We start from the raw sequence: 23082 nt of genomic DNA, 5'->3' as shown, positions 1-23082 counted from the left end.
TCTGGCAGTGTGCTGTGCATACACACAGCCCGATCCGTCGGGGGACTGACGTCATGAACTGGGCGGGCGGGCGCTCGCGCCGGCCCAGTTCACCTGTCAATCACCGCCGGCCGCCGCAGCATGTGTACGGGCGGTCGGACGACCGCCCCGTACACACACAGCGACGGGCCAATATATCGTTAGATATATTGGCTGTCGGCTGTGCTGCGCGGCCGACGCGATACGTCTGTGAACGACGAAGTTCACAGACGTATCGCCCGTACACACTGGCCGACGGTCCCGCGATGTATCGGCCGTTCAAGGGAACGGCCGATACATCGACCAGTGTGTACGGGCCTTTGGTCATGTAATGATTTCAAATATTTTTTTTTTTTAATTAATATTTTTATTAAAGAAAAGTCGAGCATGCAAATACAGAACAAACAGGAGGTGACGGCTCCAAGTAAATGCTTAATCATATACAAGTTGTCCCCTAGGGAACAACCAAATATTACAGAAACAAGAGCATATTGTGACAATACCGAGTATAAGCATGTCTCGACCAACACAATTTTTTATGTTTAAACATCAAACAAACAAAAAAGAAAATAATAAGAAAGGTTCAGAGAAGGGGAGAGAGAGAAAGAGTGGGGGAAAGAGAGGAAAAGGGGGGGGGGGGATGGGGGAGTGGTGGTTCGACAGAGAAGCGGACTCAGTGAATACAAATGAGATGGGAGCGTAAACCCTCCCAGCTACGGATTATACCATCTGTAGAACCAGGGTCTGCCTTACTTCTCTCATGTTTATTGGAACCTGTATGGTGTAGAGGACTGCTTCACAATTTAACATATCCCTTCAAATCCCGGTAACCGGGGGCGTGGTATAGGTGAACCATGGTTCCCAAATCCTCCTATATTTGTCTGATCTGTCATGTAAGGAAGCTGTGATTTTCTCCATCGTGGAGATATGCCAAATTTTTGCTATTAGCATGTTCCTATGGGGGGTATTGGTGTTTTTCCAATTTTTTGCTACTACACAGCGAGCCGCATGTAAGATTTGGAGAACCAAGCTATTAGCTTGGCTATCTAGATTGGGTAAGGGTAGGCCCAGCAAGGCTGACCAGGGACCCAGAGTTATCCGTGAGCAGAGGACAGAGCCTAAGAGAGCCTCCACCTGAGACCAGAACGTGTGTATTTTGGGGCATGACCACCAGATATGTTTAAAGTCTCCAATCTGGCCACATCCACGCCAGCACAATGGGGAGGTCCCGGGAAAGATCTTATGCATCGTTGCTGGGACCCGGTACCATCTAGTGTAAACTTTATAAGAATTTTCCTTCACAAGAGAGGAAATTGACGATTGGGCTACTTTTTGTCTAATGGTTTCCCATGAGTCTTCTTCAGGTGGAGGGCCCAGGTCCTGCTCCCACTTACGTTCATTGGGGAGGATGCTTGTTGCCTTCAGGGAACGCAGCAATCCGTAGAGTATAGAGATAATACCCTGCCGCATAGGAGAGTAAATACATAGACGTTCCAAGGGGGTGAGTTGGCGGATAACCTGGGATTTGGGAAGGGAGCTTAAAAAGGAGCGGAGCTGTAAATATTCGTAAAATACGGGTTGGGAAATATCGTATCTGTCACATAAAGATTGTAGGGAACGCCATGAGGATCCTTCTATAAAATCAAATACAAGGCCCGGGCGTGGGTTCAGATGAAGCCACGAGTGAGATTGCAAAGTGGAGCCTGGGGGGAAGTCCCTGTTATCCCAGATGGGCGTGATAGGAGATGGGAAAGTGGACAGGCCATAATGTCGAATGCAGAAAAACCACAAGGCGCAAGTGAGCTTTGTCGTAGGGACACAGATTTGTGATGACCGTAGTGGCTTGGTCGGTGAGAGGAGGGAGACCAAAGAGGAAACCCCGGCCGCGAGAAGCTCGACTCGAATCCAAGGCAGGTGAGGGGCAGGGGAGAACCAAGCCAAAGCCTGACTCAGGTGGGTTGCATGATAATATTTACGAATGTCCGGCAATCCCCTACCCCCCGCCAATGGGTCGCGTATCAGAGTGGAGGTCTTAATTCTGGGGGGCTTACCAGACCATATAAAGTTAACAAATAGTTTCTGCATTCGACATAAGGCCTCAGCGGGGATGCTCACGGGGATTGTTTGGATCAGATAGAGGATCCTCGGAAGGACGTTCATTTTAATTGAGACTATCCGTCCGAACCAGGCTATAATCTGTTTGTCCCAAGCTCTGAGGTCAGACTCTATACACTTAAAGAGGGCAGGAAAGTTTTCAGAGTATAGAGAGTCGTAGGAGTTTGTAATGTACACGCCAAGGTACTTAATTTTCTTGGAGCGCCAAGAAAAGTTATAGTTAGCAGCTAGGAGAGACCTGGCATTCTCATCAAGATGCAGTGGAAGGGCTTCCGATTTGGAGTAATTAATACGATATCCAGAATAATGAGAGTATAATGAAAGGGTTTTAAATAGGTTAGGGATGGATATATTGGGAGAGGAGATAGTCAAGAGGACATCATCTGCGAATAATGACAATTTGAATTCCTCCTCACCGACATGGATGCCTTTGATATCGGGGTTGGCCCTAATCATACACGCCAGAGGTTCGATCGTCATGGCAAAAATTAGTGGAGACAAGGGACACCCCTGGCGTGTACCGTTACTGATGTGAAAGAGTTGAGAGTCCTTACCGTTGACCCGAACTCTAGCGGAAGGGTTAGAGTAAAGTGCCTGAATGCCTTGAAGTAGACTTCCCCCCAGACCGAATCTGCGTAGAGTGGCAAACATGAAAGGCCATAGTATTTTGTCAAAAGCCTTCTCTGCGTCTAGTGAGAGAAGGACGGAGGGCATTTTAGTTTTGTTAATAAGATGAACCAGATTAATAGTTCTTCATGTATTGTCTCTGGCTTGTCGGCCTGGGATGAAGCCCACCTGGTCAGCGTGTATTAAGCGCGGGAGGACTGGGTTTAATCTTAAGGCTATAATTTTGGCGAATAACTTAATATCGTTGTTTAATAAGGAGATGGGGCGGTAGCTGGCACAGGAGTTGGGATCTTTTCCAGGTTTATGTATTAAGACTATTCGTGCCTCTAAGGTACGGGGTGATAGAGGATTACCACTTAGGAAACCATTAAAAAGTCGGCAAAGGTGGGGCAGAAGCTTACCCTTAAATTTCTTATAATACGTAATTGACATCCCATCAGGACCAGGGGCCTTACCCGGTTTCTGAGTTTTAAGTGCATTCTCTATTTCTTCGATAGTAATCTCTGAGCCTAATTGGGAGACTGTCGCGCCACTCAGTGATGGTAGGTTACATTTGTCTAGGAGGGAGTCGATTCCCCTATCAAGTCTCGGTGATGAGGGGGGGGTATTTTCCGAATTGTACAACAATTTATAAAATTCCTCGAATTCACCCAGAATGCGGTCAGGATCATGGGTCAGAGCCCCTTGTTTGGTGCGGATGGATAAGATATTTTTGGAGGAAATCTGAGCCCTCAACTTTCTGGCTAGTAGTTTGTCCGCCTTATCCCCTTTTTCGTAGTAGATCTGGTTAAGACGTCTAAGGCACATTTCAGTCTTATGAGACAACAGTAAATTAAGTTTGCCTCTGATTTTAAGTACCGACTCAAAATCAGCAGGGTCTAGGGAGGACTTATGCACTTCCTCCATTTGGTGGAGCTGATTAGATAACTCTAGAATCTTTTGGGAGCGCTGTTTGGCGATCCCTGCCGCAGTCTGGATGAAGTGACCCCGGAGGACCGCCTTGTGTGCCTCCCACAGGGTCATATCGGATATGCCAGGGGTTTGGTTCTCATTGAAGTAATCAGTTAATACCTGAGTAGTTTTCTGTAACACGTCAGGTTGTTGGAGGAGGGCATCGTTAAGCGACCAGGAGGGGGGGGAAGGAGTGCGAGCTAGCCCAGTCAGAGTTAGGGAAATCGGGGCATGATCAGACCACGTGATTGGATAAATACAGCAGTTCTGAATTCTAGATGTTAGATCCCTTCCGACCATAATCATATCGATTCTAGTATATAGATTGTGGACTGGGGAATAGAACGTGTAATCCTTAATTAGGGGATCGACAACCCTCCAGGAGTCAAATAGAAGGTGATTTTTAAGCAGCGACTGTAGGGCTCTAGAGTTGCGGGTGCTGATATGGGACTGGGACCGTGGGAGGGGATGGGAGCGATCCAGACTATGGTGTAGTATGGTGTTAAAGTCTCCTGCTATTAAGAGGTCACCTTTCCTACATTGGGCAATTTTGGAGTCTAAGGAGGCAAAGAACGAGGCCTGGTTAATATTGGGAGCGTAGACATTGACCATGGTGATAGGGACATTATTAAGTTTACCAACTATAATGAGAAACCTACCGCGTTTATCCTTAATGATTCGGTCTGATTCCAAATGTAAATGAGCGGGGATCAGAATGGCAACCCCTCTTTTCTTTTGAGTGCGATCACAGGCGTGTATGGCAACAGGGTGGCGTCTAGAACGTAGTTCGGGGTGGGAAGTCCCTTTGAAATGCGTCTCCTGAAGGAATACCAGATCTCCCCTCACCTGTTTCAGAAAGAGAAATAACTTGGTCCTCTTTTGAGGACTGTTGAGACCCTTTACATTGTAGGATATTATGTTAACTGACATACTGTTATAAGTGTAAGTATAGCGTGAATGATCTTAATGAACCTTAAACAGTCCCCCTGGGGAACAAGGGAAACAGGGGGAAGAGGAAGAGCGGGAAGAGGAAGAGGGAGAAGAAAAAGGAGAAAGAATTGAGAAATCAAAAAAGTCACAAAAAGACATTTAAGAAACTGTAGGATAAACAAATAGAATTGACCGAGCCACTGACCCATTGTACGCTGCGTACGGGTCCGTATGTTTGAGCACCCGTATGGGGAGGTTAAGGGAGAAGAGGACTCCCTCATGCTCAAGACTGACTATGGAGGCTCGGTTGAGGGCGCGGCCCCGGCCACCGGGACGCCCACCAATTAAACATATGGGGGGCGACCAAGGGGGTCGTTGCAACAACCCGCCACAATGGACCACAATTGGAATGATATAAGTAAATAAATACTCTCAGCTCAAGAAAAGAATCTTAAACCTCTAAACTAATTTGTAAAATAGTAACATTTAACATATAGTGACCCATTAGCACATCTATGTAGATACTTTCACGGCGGGTCATGGCTTGTAGCGGTTTTCTCCAGAACTGTCGACCACAGACGTCTAGGCGCTCGTTGAGGGAGGGGTAAGTTTGGAGAGTGTCGGAGATCTGGAGCATCTCGTGGGGAGGAGGGTTTGTTAGCCTCCGGGGGAGGTAAGTTCAGTCTCAACAGGAGCCTGTGAGCCTCTTCTTTGGATCGTGCCGACAATTTCTTCCCATCCCGCTGCACAATTAAAGCAAAAGGGAAGCCCCATCTGTAGCGAATTTGGTTATTTCTGAGGATTTGGGTGTACTCCCTCAAATCGAAGCGCCTCTTGAGAGTAGTAGGGGATAAGTCCTGAAACACCAATAGCTTATGTGATTCGAATAGGCACACATCTTTATTCCGGGCAGCCGACAAAATTCTCTCTTTAGTTTTGAAATAGTGACAGCGTAAAACTACGTCTCGTGGGGGAGACGAGGTTGAGGGCTTTTGACGTAGTGAGCGGTGGGCTCTGTCCAAAAGGAACTGCTCACAAGAAATGTCCGGTAGGAGGTGCTGGAAGAACCTGAGGAGAAAATCCTCCAGTTGGGCTGGTTCTACTGACTCTGGGATATATTTAATGCGCAGGTTGTTACGTCGTGCGCGGTTATCAGCGTCCTCTTGTTGATCTTGGAGTAGATAAATATCCTCCTGCATAACTTGAACCGAGTGTTCCAACTCCTGTTGGAAGGTGATGACTTCATCGATTTTCTGTTCCGCCTCATTAGTGCGGGCCCCAAGATCAGCTATCTCAACCTTAAGGCCGGAGATGGCTTTGTGGATCTCCGAGTGGAAGGCCTGCTTCAGTGACTTCATTTCCGTTAAAATTGAGGAGAAGCAATCTTTCATGGAGGGGTCAGCGGTTGACGAGTCTTCCTCAGATTCCGAAACCAGGTCAGAGGGAGGGGCAATTGGAGGTTTGGCCGCACTAGACTTCATCTTGGCTATAAAGGTCGAGATTTCCGCCGAAGCTGTGGCTTTCTTAGATTTGGATTTAGATTTAGGCATGGTGTAGGACAGTCCCGAAGATGGTGAAGGTCATAGGTCAGAGCTGAGGTATAACGTAAGTAATTAGCGATCCATCAGGTAGGCTGCATAGAGATAGAACATGAAGCATGAAAAGACCCCCCGGGTCGCACCCATAGGGAATTCAGCAGGACATTTCTCCGCTTGAAGGGATCATGGGGGACTGGGGTATCGTATAGAGAATCACCGGCATTGGGCAGGGGGGTAGCACCCCCAGGCAGCCGGCCGTAGTATAGAAAGAGTCCAGTGCCCCGAGATAGAAACCGGGTACCCCACTCGCATATGGTTACAGGCGGCACCTAGGGAGGAGAGTGAGCGAGAGTGGGCCCAGTGAATGAAGGTCTCACAAAAAGGGCCAGGGGGGCACCTCCCGTGTACAGGACCAGGTCAGATGTTGGAGAGAGGGATGGGGTGTCAATATGTGTGGGACCAACCTCAACTCAGGACCTCCAGGTGTGCCCCGCAATTTCAGCGCTCAGTGCTGTGGATCCAGGAGGGAAGGGGAGTAGGGCACAGCAGCCAGGGGGAGCACTTCCACAGAGAGCCCCAGAGCTTGTCCCTTCTGATTGCCCCGGGCCGGAATATCCACCCCTCGTCGGGTGCAGGACGCAGAGCTGACAGCCGACAGCACCGGAGGACAGGAGGCAGCCCCCAGAGAGGACCCCAGTCGGAGCTGCCGTGGGGCCGCACGTCACCCGCCGGACGGCCGTGGAGGAGGCGTTTGCGGTCACTGGCTGTGGCTGGACGTGTCCGGAGCGGGAGCGGCAGCGGGTAAGCGTTGGTGGGGGAGAGCAGGAGTGCGGTGTTCCGCCGGGTCCCGCAGCCGCAGTCCCTCCGTAGGTCCAGGAGCAAAGATGGCCGCCGTCCCTGAGGCGCCAGGGCGGTGGCGTCCGCGTCCCGGCAGTGTCTTCTTACCCGCTCAGTGGACGGACGGCGGGCGGTGTCCGGGCAGCGGAGGTAGGCTGGGAGGCAGGTCACTGGGTGGGCAGCGATATCTGTAGCAGCAGCTACGGCAGGAGGGGGTCCGGAGCTCCGGACGGCCCACCGCGGGCAGGTAGTTGAAATTTAGGCCCCGGCTTCGTGGTGAGGGGTAGGCCGCAACCCGCGGGAGCCAGCAGACCGGCTCCCCGATTCCGCAGCGCTACCCCACCGTACCACACAGCAGCCTCAGGCCGGGAAACAAGTTTAGAGGGGTTTTTAGGGGTGGAAAATACAGTTTTTTCCCCAGATTCTGAGGAGCTCACAGCACTTGCTGCCTAACAGTTCAGCCTCCAGGCCACGCCCCCGATTTCAAATATTTTGATAAAGAAAACTATATGATACAAAGGCAAACATAGGGTCCCAAATGTATTGCATGCGTCAGAACGAAACATATTTTTCTGCATATGTAATAGGGTTAGATCTCATTGATAAAGTCTATACATTTAAAGTGGCAATAACTGGAAAGGCAAAAATAAGTTGTTTTGCTTTTTTACATTTTTGCTGCATTAAATGCTTAATTGCTGAGATTGCACAGGTTGACCAAAATGACACACTATTGCATATACCTCTTTGCAGGAGTAAACGTAAAAGCTTGGCAAAACTAGCCACAGAGCCCTGTGATCAATTGGCAGAGAATACTGTCTTCATCTACTTCTTATAACTGATGGCATATATGGGACTGGTATCACTATGTGACCAATTGCACATTACTTGTAATTATTAATGTAGTTAAGCCATTAGCTTGTAAATAGAAAATATGTTTCAGTTTTTGAATATTTAAACTTCAGTGTTCTGTGAATAATCAGTGAAGCCAGAAAATTGGCTGATCCCCCCCCCCCCCCAATAATTGGATAGTGTGTATGCAGGAGTGTTGGCGCATTTTAAGCCAATAAACGTCTTCAAATGCTCCTGCAACGCTCAGATCGGGAGGATCTAGATCAGGGGTGGGCAATTATTTCAGCTGGGGGGCCGCTTAACACTTCCAGCGAATATTCGAGGGCCACACACAAAATACTCAAAAAGAGATCCCTTTTTACACATTACGGCAGACAGCGTCCCCTTTTTACACATTACGGCAGACAGCGCCCCCGTTTTTACACATTACGGCAGACAGCGCCCCCGTTTTTACACATTACAGCAGACAGCGTCCCCTTTTTACACATTACCGCAGACAGCGCCCCCGTTTTTATACATTACGGCAGACAGCGCCCCCGTTTTATACATTACGGCAGACAGCTCCCCCGTTTTTACACATTACCGCAGACAGCGTCCCGTTTTTACACATTACGGCAGACAGCGCCCCCGTTTTTACACATTACGGCAGACAGCGTCCTCTTTTTACACATTCCGGCAGACAGCGCCCCCGTTTTTACACATTACGGCAGACAGCGTCCCCTTTTTACACATTACGGCAGACAGTCCCTACCCCCTGTCCCCCCCTCCCCTAAACCCATATTGCAGTTTTTAACTCCCCTCCCTCCCCACCCCTAAACCTACATGGCAGCTAAAGCAGTGATCCAGGGGCTGGCTGGACAGGGGGTTTACCTGTTTGTCACAGTGGCAGACGATCCCCGCTGTCCGATGATCTGCGCTGCTGCCGGCCGGAGTCACTGCTGATGTGGCCTCTCCTGCTCCCGCTTGCTGCCCGCCGCTTCCTCTACTCACTGGCCGCCGCTTCTCGGCCGCCGCTCCTGCTCACTGTAGTGCCCGCCCCCGTACCTCCCAGCGCATGATAACAGAGGAAATCCCGGTCAGCTGACCCTGTGACGTGACCGGGATTTCCTCAGCGGCGCCGCGTCTAAGAGCAGTGCAATGACAAGCGGCATGTCGGGCCGCTTGTCATTGCACTCTGGTGGGGCACAGCGGGCCAGGCAGGATCGGTCCGCGGGCCGCATCCGGCCCGCGGGCCGCCTGTTGCCCACCCCTAATCTAGATCATTCCTAAACTTTCCAATCCCGAGTTCAAGAAATTGCTCAGTATGTACAGGTGCCCAGTGAGCCGATAATCACTCTGTCTAATCGGAGCATTTATCGGGTCGCACTATGGGGATAATTCAGACATGATAGCTCGCAAGCATTTTTTGCAGCGCTGTGATCAGGTCAGAACTGCGCATGCGTATGCACCGCAATGCGCAGGCTCGTCACACGGGTACAAAAAGGATTGTTGCTGTGTGATGGGGTTTACGAAGAATCCATTTGAACAGCCGATCGCAAAGAGATTGACAGGAAGGTGTTTGTGGGTGGTAACTGACCATTTTCAGGGAGTGGTTGGAAAAACGCAGGCGTGTCCAAGTGTTTGCAGGGCGGGTGTCTGACGTCAATTCTGGCCACGGACAGGCTGAAGTGATCGCAGTGGCTGAGTAAGTTCTGGGCAACTCAAAAACTGCACAAAGTGTTTTTTGTACCGCTCGGCTGCACATGCGATCGCACACTTGCACAACTATAATACACTCCCCTGTAGGCGGCGACTATCTGATCGCAGCGCTGCAAAAAACTGCTAGCGAGCGATCAGGTCTGAATGACCCCCTATGTGTTAGAATGTAACCAGTTTTAGTTATTCTAGTAATTCAGGAGACATTTTACAACACTCATCTTGTCCGTGATGTAGTTATGTGACCGGCTGTCTCGCAATACCTCCCCCTGCATCCCGAACACTGATAATCCCAACAGTCGAGCCCCCCTGCCGGAATTCTGCGCCCGGCATCCCGGTGTCGGGATGCTGGCCACCGGGATCCCGGCTGCCGGTAACACATACCCAACCCATCGTATCCATCTCTACTAAACATTGGTAATGTTTGTCGTGTTAGATATATGTACAAAATCCAAATTTAAATACCACAATGTCCGTCGATTTTTAGTGGTAGTAAGTCCTGCATTTATCCACGATCCATTGAAATTGTGGATATACTGTATGTAATGAAATTATTACCTAACTGGTACCAGCTAACTACCTCTTTCTGTCAATAGAATAATTCTGAGCTAATCAGTGAGAAGACTGAAAAAAATAAAATAGCCCCTTAAACATTGTTTATCAGCACAGTGTCATCATATTAAACATCACTTTCCAGAGAATACTGAATCATTCATATCAGTAGTATTACAACAGCAATCAGAGACATGTCTACAGTACATAGAACTAGTACAAAGAACTTTCATGGATTTACATATCCTGGCAGATGCACACATGTTCTCAATGACCAGAAACCCTGCCGTGCTGGGTCATGTAAACCACATGTACACACAGCAACACTTAGGGGTGATTCAATTAAAAGGAAAGTGGGCACCTCACAGACACCAGCATTTCACACCCCAAAGAGATTGACAGGGAAATGTGCCATGCTAGCCTATCATAATTCTAAAAGTTGTACTCAACTGAACATTGCGACTGAGCATCCAAGAGAATTTAATTTCCCCCTAAGAATGATGTACACTTGTGTAATGAAAAATCATATAGTCTTCAAAAACATGGCTGCCATACTGGTAATATTTGTTAGATGAGATTTTAGCTGTTGCCTTCCTTTTGTAATGCACAGGGTTGGACTGGGCCACAGTGATACAGGGGAAACCCTGGGTGGGTCCCACTGCCTGGGGTCTCACCTCCTTCTCTAAGGATCAGGTTCCAGGTTGTGCACTTGAATTACACATAATACATATGTTACCTTATATTGCACAGGACTATGGTGTATTTTCCACAGTGCATTGGTGTTATTAATCTGGTACATTTCATGCACTATCAGTATTTACTATATATACTTATCAAGGGGTCCAGACCATGCACTCTCTAATGGTTAGACAAACCTCTGTGGAGACTGGCCACACCCCTACACATGGGCCCCTCCCACTGCACCCCCACCCCCGGTGGGCTATTCATTCCCCAGTCCGACACTTGTAACGTGAACAATGAGACTGTCATACATTTTTAAGTCAATTTTCAAGTTATAATAATTGTTTTGGCCAATCACATTATGACTCCTTTATGCTGTAGTTGGTGAGTTTATGGTCACTGCAAGAGATTTAAGATAGATGTCCCCTTATGCAGCAGGGGAATGTTTGCAGTGTTATGCCTCTGTATTCTAAATCAGGTGTAGGCAACTTAACGTCTTGGCAATAGTGCCACAAGATGGCACTTCAGGATGTTTTGCTTGGCACATGTTGGGTCAGACCTTCTACTACTAGGTGTGCTCTTCAGTTCCCTCCCACCTGCTAGACCTCCTTCCTGCTCAGATTACCTGCTAGACCTTCTCCAGACCGGATAACCCAAGCGTGGTCTGCAAGCCCAGCCCAGCAAATCCAACACCTCTGGTGACTAAACCTTGCCACAGTTGTCCAGCTCACAGTCCAATAAAAATACAAAATTCTGAAGCATGTCTTAAATTAATTATCAACCTACAGTAACTTGACCAAACTATTTAAAAAAAAAACCCAGAAGCACAGGGAAGCTACTACGATTTTAGTACCTATCTATTATTTTTGTAAATGCGTGCATATGATATAATAGTGGTGGCACTCTGGAAATATTTTCACTTGTAATATGGAAGTCTGGTATCTAAAGTGCCTACTCCTGTTCTAGATGATTTTACTGTATGTATACCTTACTTAAACAATGGACCAACACTGTATCTGTGGGAAGGTATGCTGCAAATCCAGGTCTGTGTTATGTCAGAGCAGCCTGTTCTATGTAATCTATCTGTAGTATCTGTAAGACACTGACACGTAGATGTATATTTATTTATTTATTACCAGTTATATATTTAGTGCACACATATTTCACAGTGCTTTCCAGAGAATATTTTGCCCATTCATATCAGTCCCTGCCCCAGTGGAGCTTACAATCTGTAGTCCCTTATCACATGCACATGCAGACACAGTTACACTAGGGTTAATTTTGTTAGGAGACAATAAAAACACCAGTTTATTTTTGGATCGTGGGAGGAAACCCATGCAAGTTTGGGGAGAATATATAAACTCCACACAGTTAGGGCCATGGTGGGAATCGAACCCATGACCTCAGAGCTGTGAGGCAGTAATACTAACCATTACACCATCCGTACTGTTTTACCTTTTTTAAATATACTGTTATTCTCATTTTATAATGCAATTATCATGTTGTTAGTCAATAAGCAACATGTCTCAACCAAACATGTTATTTACTGTAATACTTTTTGACTACAAAAAGAGTCTATTTGTTTTGCACCAAAATGTAGGATTTAGAATTTTAGATTGGAACCTCCCATCTATAAATTGATTAATTCTCCCTGCCTGGCAGCAATATAATAACGTTAATTTTTGCTCCTATGTAATGACCCCTTCCTGCCTGTAACAATACATACTGTAATATGATAATGAATATACTTACAGCTTTGGCTTAGCTGTTTGCAAACAAAAATGTATTAAACAACTGCAAAGTACATGGATGAAAAATATTAAGGGGTAGATTCAATAGCCGGAACCTTGTGCAATGCGATAACGTGGGTTATCCAGACAGGATAACCTTTTGTGCCCAACCTAAGCGCAGACATGAGACTGCAATCCTACTTCATGATGTATTATGGTAATTGGACTATAATACAATGTTATTGTTCTAAATATTCTACTTTAATAAAATGTGTTTTCTATGGTACCGCAGACAAGAATGCACTTGTGACCTGCCCTCACCATTAGATGAATAAAGGCCTAATTCAGCTTGGGATGCGGAAGTGCGGAAATCACTATTTGTCGATATCCACACTTCTGCGCATGCACGCATGCCACACTCTAAGTCCCGGCAAGGGGCAGCGACTGGGCTTTTTCTGGGCAACGAGGCAGCATTGGGGGGGGGGGGGGGAAGCACGGTCTGGACAACAGAGGCTGCAACCCAAAACATGGCGGCCCGGCGACTGCCTTTGCACCCTTAAGATGTTTAGCGATGCGCTCGCATTCCAGCATGGGGGTGAGGACCCGGCATGCAGAGCGGCCTTGCCCTGTGTTGGGGGCCCCCCCGCGTGCTAAAGAAATGACTTGTGGATGTGCGATTTCTCGCAAAACTACAACTCATGCTGATTACGCCCTACGTATGTTAATATGAACAATTAGTCCCTATTAAAGACTAGGAAAACAATTCAAAACATGAAACTGCACAATGAAATCAGGAATAGTGGCCAGTGGTAACTATACACTAGTTCTGAACACTGATATCAGCGTGGCGTAATTGTAATGTTTTCTGAACGCTGTGTTGAGATGTGGTGTTGTTGCCTTCATGGATGGAGACACATAAAGCACATTGTTCAGCTCTCCTGCATTAGCAGAGTGCTAATGTATTCTGCCTATTCAGGAATCCAGTGGACAGTCCCCCTGCAGCTACTTTCCAAAACTGGACATGTTTTGTTAGGAGGGGCTGTTCTGGGAGCTGGGAAGAGGAATAGCATTGGAGGAGGGGTAGCAGAGGTAAAGCAGCAAAAATGAGAGTAACCTTAAACCACTATCCAGAGGCTGCCTTATGCTGTAGGCAAAATGAGCTCCCTAGCTTTCTAATTTGGCTACCAACAGGACCCCTGCTACTCAATGATGCCTCTGAGAATTGTGGGACAATAGACCAAATTGAGGCACTGTTTTAGGAAAGAGCGCAGAAGGATGGACAGTTAACCATTTGTAGAGTAGAGAAAAGAATGATGTACCAGGCAGTGCTTAATTAATACTAGAGATGAGCGGGTTCGGTTTCTTTGAATCCGAACCCGCACGAACTTCACTTTTTTTTTCACGGGTCCGAGCGACTCGGATCTTCCCGCCTTGCTCGGTTAACCCGAGCGCGCCCGAACGTCATCATGACGCTGTCGGATTCTCGCGAGGCTCGGATTCTATATAAGGAGCCGCGCGTCGCCGCCATTTTCACACGTGCATTGAGATTGATAGGGAGAGGACGTGGCTGGCGTCCTCTCCATTTAGATTAGATTTAGAAGAGAGAGAGAGAGAGAGATTGCTGTGATACTGTAGATTAGAAGAGAGTGCAGACAGAGTTTAGTGACTGACGACCACAGTGACCAGTGACCACCAGAGACAGTGCAGTTGTTTGTTTTATTTAATATATCCGTTCTCTGCCTGAAAAAAACGATACACAGTCACACAGTGACTCAGTCTGTGTGCACTGCTCAGCCCAGTGTGCTGCACATCAATGTATTGTATATAAAGCTTATAATTGTGGGGGAGACTGGGGAGCACTGCAGGTTGTTATAGCAGGAGCCAGGAGTACATGATAAATAATATTATATTAAAATTAAACAGTGCACACTTTTGCTGCAGGAGTGCCACTGCCAGTGTGACTAGTGGTGACCAGTGCCTGACCACCAGTATATTAGTAGTATTGTATACTATCTCTTTATCAACCAGTCTATATTAGCAGCAGACACAGTACAGTGCGGTAGTTCACGGCTGTGGCTACCTCTGTGTCGGCACTCGGCAGGCAGTCCGTCCATCCATAATTGTATTATAATATATACCACCTAACCGTGGTTTTTTTTTCATTCTTTATACCGTCGTCATACTAGTTGTTACGAGTATACTACTATCTCTTTATCAACCAGTGTACAGTGCGGTAGTTCACGGCTGTGGCTACCTCTGTGTCGGCACTCGGCAGGCAGTCCGTCCAACCATAATTGTATTATATACCACCTAACCGTGGTTTTTTTTTCATTCTTTATACCGTCGTCATACTAGTTGTTACGAGTATACTACTATCTCTTTATCAACCAGTGTACAGTGCGGTAGTTCACGGCTGTGGCTACCTCTGTGTCGGCACTCGGCAGGCAGTCCGTCCATCCATAATTGTATTATAATATATACCACCTAACCGTGGTTTTTTTTTCATTCTTTATACCGTCGTCATACTAGTTGTTACGAGTATACTACTATCTCTTTATCAACCAGTGTACAGTGCGGTAGTTCACGGCTGTGGCTACCTCTGTGTCGGCACTCGGCAGGCAGTCCGTCCAACCATAATTGTATTATATACCACCTAACCGTGGTTTTTTTTTCATTCTTTATACCGTCGTCATACTAGTTGTTACGAGTATACTACTATCTCTATATCAACCAGTGTACAGTGCGGTAGTTCACGGCTGTGGCTACCTCTGTGTCGGCACTCGGCAGGCAGTCCGTCCATCCATAATTGTATTATAATATATACCACCTAACCGTGGTTTTTTTTTCATTCTTTATACCGTCGTCATACTAGTTGTTACGAGTATACTACTATCTCTTTATCAACCAGTGTACAGTGCGGTAGTTCACGGCTGTGGCTACCTCTGTGTCGGCACTCGGCAGGCAGTCCGTCCAACCATAATTGTATTATATACCACCTAACCGTGGTTTTTTTATACCACCTAACCGTGGCAGTCCGTCCATAATTGTATACTAGTATCCAATCCATCCATCTCCATTGTTTACCTGAGGTGCCTTTTAGTTCTGCCTATAAAATATGGAGAACAAAAAAGTTGAGGTTCCAAAATTAGGGAAAGATCAAGATCCACTTCCACCTCGTGCTGAAGCTGCTGCCACTAGTCATGGCCGAGACGATGAAATGCCAGCAACGTCGTCTGCCAAGGCCGATGCCCAATGTCATAGTACAGAGCATGTCAAATCCAAAACACCAAATATCAGTAAAAAGCCTCTTTTTTTCTTTGCGTCATGTGCTGTTTGGGGAGGGTTTTTTGGAAGGGACATCCTGCGTGACACTGCAGTGCCACTCCTAGATGGGCCCGGTGTTTGTGTCGGCCACTAGGGTCGCTAATCTTACTCACACAGCTACCTCATTGCGCCTCTTTTTTTCTTTGCGTCATGTGCTGTTTGGGGAGGGTTTTTTGGAAGGGACATCCTGCGTGACACTGCAGTGCCACTCCTAGATGTGCCCGGTGTTTGTGTCGGCCACTAGGGTCGCTAATCTTACTCACACAGCTACCTCATTGCGCCTCTTTTTTTCTTTGCGTCATGTGCTGTTTGGGGAGGGTTTTTTGGAAGGGACATCCTGCGTGACACTGCAGTGCCACTCCTAGATGTGCCCGGTGTTTGTGTCGGCCACTAGGGTCGCTAATCTTACTCACACAGTCAGCTACCTCATTGCGCCTCTTTTTTTCTTTGCGTCATGTGCTGTTTGGGGAGGGTTTTTTGGAAGGGCCATCCTGCGTGACACTGCAGTGCCACTCCTAGATGGGCCCGGTGTTTGTGTCGGCCACTAGGGTCGCTAATCTTACTCACACAGCTACCTCATTGCGCCTCTTTTTTTCTTTGCGTCATGTGCTGTTTGGGGAGGGTTTTTTGGAAGGGACATCCTGCGTGACACTGCAGTGCCACTCCTAGATGGGCCCGGTGTTTGTGTCGGCCACTAGGGTCGCTTATCTTACTCACACAGCTACCTCATTGCGCCTCTTTTTTTCTTTGCGTCATGTGCTGTTTGGGGAGGGTTTTTTGGAAGGGACATCCTGCGTGACACTGCAGTGCCACTCCTAGATGGGCCCGGTGTTTGTGTCGGCCACTAGGGTCGCTAATCTTACTCACACAGCTACCTCATTGCGCCTCTTTTTTTCTTTGCGTCATGTGCTGTTTGGGGAGGGTTTTTTGGAAGGGACATCCTGCGTGACACTGCAGTGCCACTCCTAGATGGGCCCGGTGTTTGTGTCGGCCACTAGGGTCGCTTATCTTACTCACACAGCGACCTCGGTGCAAATTTTAGGACTAAAAATAATATTGTGAGGTGTGAGGTATTCAGAATAGACTGAAAATGAGTGTAAATTATGGTTTTTGAGGTTAATAATACTTTGGGATCAAAATGACCCCCAAATTCTATGATTTAAGCTGTTTTTTAGTGTTTTTGGAAAAAAACACCCGAATCCAAAACACACCCGAATCCGACAAAAATAATTCGGTGAGGTTTTGCCAAAACGCGTTCGAACCCAAAACACGGCCGCGGAACCGAACCCAAAACCAAAACACAAAGCCCGAAAAATTTCAGGCGCTCATCTCTAATTAATACAAATGTTTGCTGGGTATTGCTAAAATGCAGGAATATCTAACAATGGGGGAAAGGAAAAAATAATCAATATTTTCAGGATTTAGCTGAAAAACCTCCCTCTGTCTTCTACTGTAGTTTTACTCCGATGTTTGCGCCAAATTGGCAGAATATGCTTGTGCAATATAAATACATTTTAATAAATAAATCAATAAATCCTTCATAAATCCTAAAAGGATTCTGCATTGCATTGTGTCATTTTAACACATACAGTAAATGAAAATGAACGTTTGCATGCAAACTAAGGCTTTTATTTACACATATATTGAGAGTCATATGGTATTATTGTATATATGTATGACTATTATACCAAGTGTGTTTATTTCACCTATGAAGACTATTTCAGTGGTGACAGGGCGGCAAATTAAATGTATACAGAAAACCTGCAAGAGATAATTATACAGCCATATCGAGTATATAATAACACAAAACTATTACATTAGTTCCATAAAACTTACATTTTCAACTGTTAGTGAGTTATGCGGATTTCATGCAGAAAATACATGGATTCTGAAAACAATCTATGATATGCTATTTATGTCTTAGTAATAAATGAAGCTAATGTTTTTCATTACTAAACATAGTTAATAACAGTAAAATGTATGTAAAACCAATAGCAAATTGCAGCGGCTTTTTCATGGGTACTTCTTAACATGTAATTTAAGGGTGTGCCTTCAATGGGTCAACCGAAGCACCATCGTTATAAAATGTGTAAAAGCATATAAAATGCTAGAAATTAATTTACATGTTTTCCCCCAGCAAACGTTGTCGGTGTAAAGAATGATGACGTTACACTTAAAAGGAGCGTTGTTATAGTGTAGATTACCGTCATAAGGTTTGTGAAAGGGGTGGCACAATAATAATGAAAGTGACTTCCAAATGGCCTGAGCTTTTCCATCTTTTCACAACGGGACATTGTCATTTGGTGCTTGTTCGGCCTGTGTGACCAACTTGGTAGAGATCTGTCCTCACACTGCAAGTACATATCCAATATTCTGAATTATTTTGCGAAAGACTTAGATAGAGACACCTTTGCTTTTTGATGGTTCAGTGTACGCATTCTTTGTTTCATGCACAAAATTATTACAAATATTGTATAAAATGACCTTCAGGCTATGGGTATAAGGTGTATATGAAACATAAATGCTTACTGTGTTTTGTCTTGGGTCCCATCCCCAATATATCTCATTATGGTATGCAAATATTCCTATATATGGAAATATAAAATATCCAAATTACTTCTGGACCCAAGCATTTTAGATATGGGAAACTCAACCTGTAGTACAACGTTCCCTAGTAATGAAATTGTCACACACCCACCTCAATTAGAACGGGATGTACTAAGCATCACTTCTGCGATGCGGTATATCCTGCCACTTATCGCATTTATACTAATTTGCATATGTACTTACATATGCCATTAGTATCACAAAGGACAGCTCTCCCAATAACAGCTGACCTTTACGATTTTGGGACATCTTGGTCTTTCAGACCCAGGAGTCCCTCTGCACATGCACAGAGTGACGTGGCGTCCACGGGGGTACTGGGAGCAATCCGATTGGATCAGTCTAATGGCAGAATGCCGAAATAAGCCCATAGGCTTCTATAGGGTAACACCAGCTTAACCGTATTCAAGGCCTGGAATGCATCGCATTCCAGAACTTGGTACATATGGAAGATGCGTCCAAAGCCCAAAAATGCAGTTTTTGGATTGTTGGCCGCATTTTCCCTTTAGTACATCCCGCCCTAAGTATTAAAGACATTTTACTACAGCAATTTACTGCCTCTATCTGGGCTCTGTGCATCTGGCATATATTCTCTATATACTGTCACTGACCTGGATTGGGAGTGTTGTGAACTCGGGGGCTCCTCCGATGGTCGGGAAGAGGCACCACAGCTGGGTCGGAGCAGAGAAGGCCGGATATAGGTTTTCCTGATACAGGACTCTGACAATTGTGTTTGATGAAGAAATGCTGAAGAACTTTATTTAGGGAAGGGAGCAATACAGCAACACATGGAAGAAAGAGGACTGGTGGGCAATGTCAAAGGCTACTGAAGAATTTGTGAGCGATGTTTAGAGATACATGAATAAAGAACTTGTGAGCGATGGTGAGAGACACTAAAGAATTCGTGAGCGATGTTTAAAGTCACTGGTGAATGAAGAGCTAGTGAGCGATGTTAAAAGACACTGAAGAATTTGTGAGCGATGTTTTAGACACTGATGATTGAAGAACTTGTGAGCGATGATAAAGACACTGGTGAATGAAGAACTTGTGAGCGATGATAAAGACACTGGTGAATGAAGAACTTGTGAGCGATGATAAAGACACTGGTGAATGAAAAACTTGTGAGCGATGATAAAGACACTGGTGAATGAAGAACTTGTGAGCGATGATAAAGACACTGGTGAATGAAAAACTTGTAAGCGATGATAAAGACACTGGTGAATGAAGAACTTGTGAGCGATGATAAAGACACTGGTGAATGAAGAACTTGTGAGCGATGATAAAGACACTGGAGACTAGGTGAGCGAGCAGCACGATATGTTGGGAAAGTTGACTGGATACTGGAAACTCTAGGAGGTAGCACAGCGGTCACAGGAGCACTGGAGATCACCTCTGGAAAAGCGACGATACTCAGGCGCCGGAGCTCTGCCCGGCGTCTGGTTTTGAATCTCCCGCCCTAACGGGATTGGTGGAGCGGTTCTGTGACGCCACCCACTCCCGCCCACGTGACGCCGGGTGCACACTCCGGGGAACCGCCGGGAGCAGCGCCAGCCAGACGCCGGGACCCAACGACCGCCGGAGGCGAGGGCCGCCAGACGGACCAGCAGACACGCAGGGGTAAGCGCGGCGGCCGCTGCCTCTGGTGTGTGACATATACTGTATTAAATAACCCTCTGTGCCAGAACGGCACACTTAGACATACATAAAATGTATTGCGCTTTATAAACTTGTGATTACAGTCTCAGACAATGGTGAAAGTTTTGCAAGGAATTCTTTCCTCCTATATGCACTTGCTCCAAAGATAAAACTAGCAAGATAATCATCTAGACAAGGGTACAGGGAACCCCAAGGGGGTTTCAGGGATCCCTTGATTGTCAGAAATGCAATATAATTTATTCGGAACAGCCTTTTCTGGAGGACTCGGAATAAAAACAAGAAATTTGGCAACTGCTCAGTCGAATTAGTAATATCATCCAGGTGCATGAAAGGAAATGGTTATTCTGAACAAGAAACAAAAAACACAGGTATCCCCCAGCACTTGGAATGACATCAGCAACTACATGTGGTAGATAATTCAGAGATCTCAGTTGCATATATTTGCAAAGATATGGTGGGCCCCCAGGCCAACTTTTAGGTGTCTCTGAGTACTGGGGGTCCCTAATAGTAAGGGATCTATCCATGCAGCAGTGAAAAGTGTGGAGAAGTTGCCCATGGCAATTTCTCCACTGTCATCACAATACTAGCAGGAATTTTAGTATAAGCAGAATGTTCGAACTTTCGTATAGACCAGTGGTTCCCCTTGAGACATTTGCAGGGATGCCTTGGATTTGTGGTCCAGGACTAATTCATATTATTTATGGTCAATGTAATAGGCAAAACCAGTACTGGTGGCTGCCAAGCATAAAATATGTGGTCAAACAGTGGACAAACAGAAGCAAATCTTGTCCCTCACCACACAATTGAACCTAAGGCTGACATATAAATACAATTTACTTATTTTAAGATTCCTTTCTAAATTTCTCAATAAGAAACTTTTGGCCTTGGGGTGCCATGAAAAAAATTCTGATACTCTAGCGCGCCATGATTCAAAAAAGTTTGGGAACTGATATAGACAGCACAACTCTGCAGGACCCTTACATCCTTATGGGCCCTACACACCTGCCGATGTGTGCGGGTGATATGAATATCAGTAATGAACGAGAAATCGTAAATATCGCTCAGTGTGTATGCACCAACGATGAACGATGCGCGGCCTCGTGGTTGTTCATCATTGTTGTTTTTGTCGTTTTGCAATGCAAGTCAAGTTGGACGATGATCGATCATCATCAAAATTGTAAGCATCGCTGAGTGTGTAGGCCCCTTTAGTCTATGCTGTGGTTAAAGTTGAGATGTTGTGATTCACTACATGTTGGCCTTTCCACCCCAAACAACAAATTGCATACACTTGAGCTAAAATATTCTGGCTTGCTGTTAAAATCCTACAGGTTGCTCCTCCCTCTGTGTGCTCCTATTTTGAAGAAAGAATTCTATAAGTACTCAGACGATAACCCAACAAACACAAGAAATATTCTTAATGAAAAATGTTCACCTTGCCCGAAGCGCGAGCCATGCGAGGGGACACGGTGCACTAACTGGGGGTCCCGTCACTTTACGAAGAAAACGACACCAATTTTTTTTTTTAACTCATGTCGACTTTTTTCATGTCATCCTTGTTCATGTCAACCTAATGACTGTGTCGACCCATTTCAGGTGTTGACCTAGTCACTGTCGACCAATAGTGGTTGACCTAATGACTGTCGACCTAAGTGTGGTCGACCCGATGATCCACACCCAAATCGAGACACTGCACTACCACCAGCACAGTACTAATGTTTTGAAGTTGAATCCTTCATCAGAGTACTCTGATGAAGGATTAAACTCTGAAACATTAGTACTGTGCTAGTGGTAGTGCAGTATCTTTATTTGTATGTATAAGTTCGGTGAGTGCTGCCTCTAACAAATTGCCTGTCTAACTTCTTTAGGATGGCACAGGGGCCGTTGTAACGTCTATCAGGAGTGCCGGGCTCTGCTGCAGTTATATATATGTATCAGTGTATAACGTGCTTTACCTGGTGCAATGTGTATAACGTGCTCTACCTGGCACAAAGTGTATAACGTGCTCTACCTGGTGCAATGTCTATAATGTGCTCTACCTGTTGCAATGTGTATAACGTGCTTTACCTGCTGCAATGTGTATAACGTGCTCTGCCTGGCGCAAAGTGTATAATGTGCTTTACCTGGTGCAATGTGTATAATGTGCTTTACCTGGTGCAATGTGTATAATGTGCTCTACCTCTTGCAATGTGTATAACGAGCTTTACCTGTTGCAATGTGTATAACGTGCTCTGCCTGGCGCAAAGTGTATAATGTGCTTTACCTGGTGCAATGTGTATAATGTGCTTTACCTGGTGCAATGTGTATAATGTGCTTTACCTGTTGCAATGTGTATAATGTGCTTTACCTGTTGCAAAGTGCATAATGTGCTTTACCTGGTGCAATGTGTATAACGTGCTCTACCTGATGCAATGTGTATAACGTGCTTTACCTGGTGCAATGTGTATAATGTGCTTTACCTGATGCAATGTGTATAATGTGCTCTGCCTGGTGCAAAGTGTATAATGTGCTCTACCTGGCGTAGTGTGTATAGGAGGTGCAATGTGTAGAAGCGGCACTACTGTGTGGAGTAATGTGAATTGGCACTATTATGTGGTCACGCCCCTTTCCCATGAAGCCATGTCCCTAAAATTTGGCTGCGCGCCTGTGGCGCATACTTTTCATACATTCATGTGATCAGGCCTTCTAAGCAGTAATCCCACCCACTTGACAGACTCCACCCCCTCAACAGACCCCACTCCTATTAGGGCTGCTTCCATAAATTTCCCAGCTAGTTTTCAATGCTAATCCACCCCTGAATCCATCCATGCATCATCAGTTGAATATGGAAGTTCCAAGTAGCCTGATAGTTGCACAGGGTCGTCGCAGGAAGTAAGACACCAGAGACACTGCAGCTGCATACGGGATCGCAGTCACAGGCTTAAGGGCCCCATACGATAATACCCGATTTCATCCAATTTCGGGCATCCGGGATGATA

The sequence above is a fragment of the Pseudophryne corroboree genome, chromosome 2 (assembly GCF_028390025.1).
Source record: "Pseudophryne corroboree isolate aPseCor3 chromosome 2, aPseCor3.hap2, whole genome shotgun sequence".
NCBI lineage: Eukaryota > Metazoa > Chordata > Amphibia > Anura > Myobatrachidae > Pseudophryne > Pseudophryne corroboree.
The sequence above is the reverse complement of the archived record's forward strand: the minus strand, read 5'-3'. Positions refer to the sequence as shown.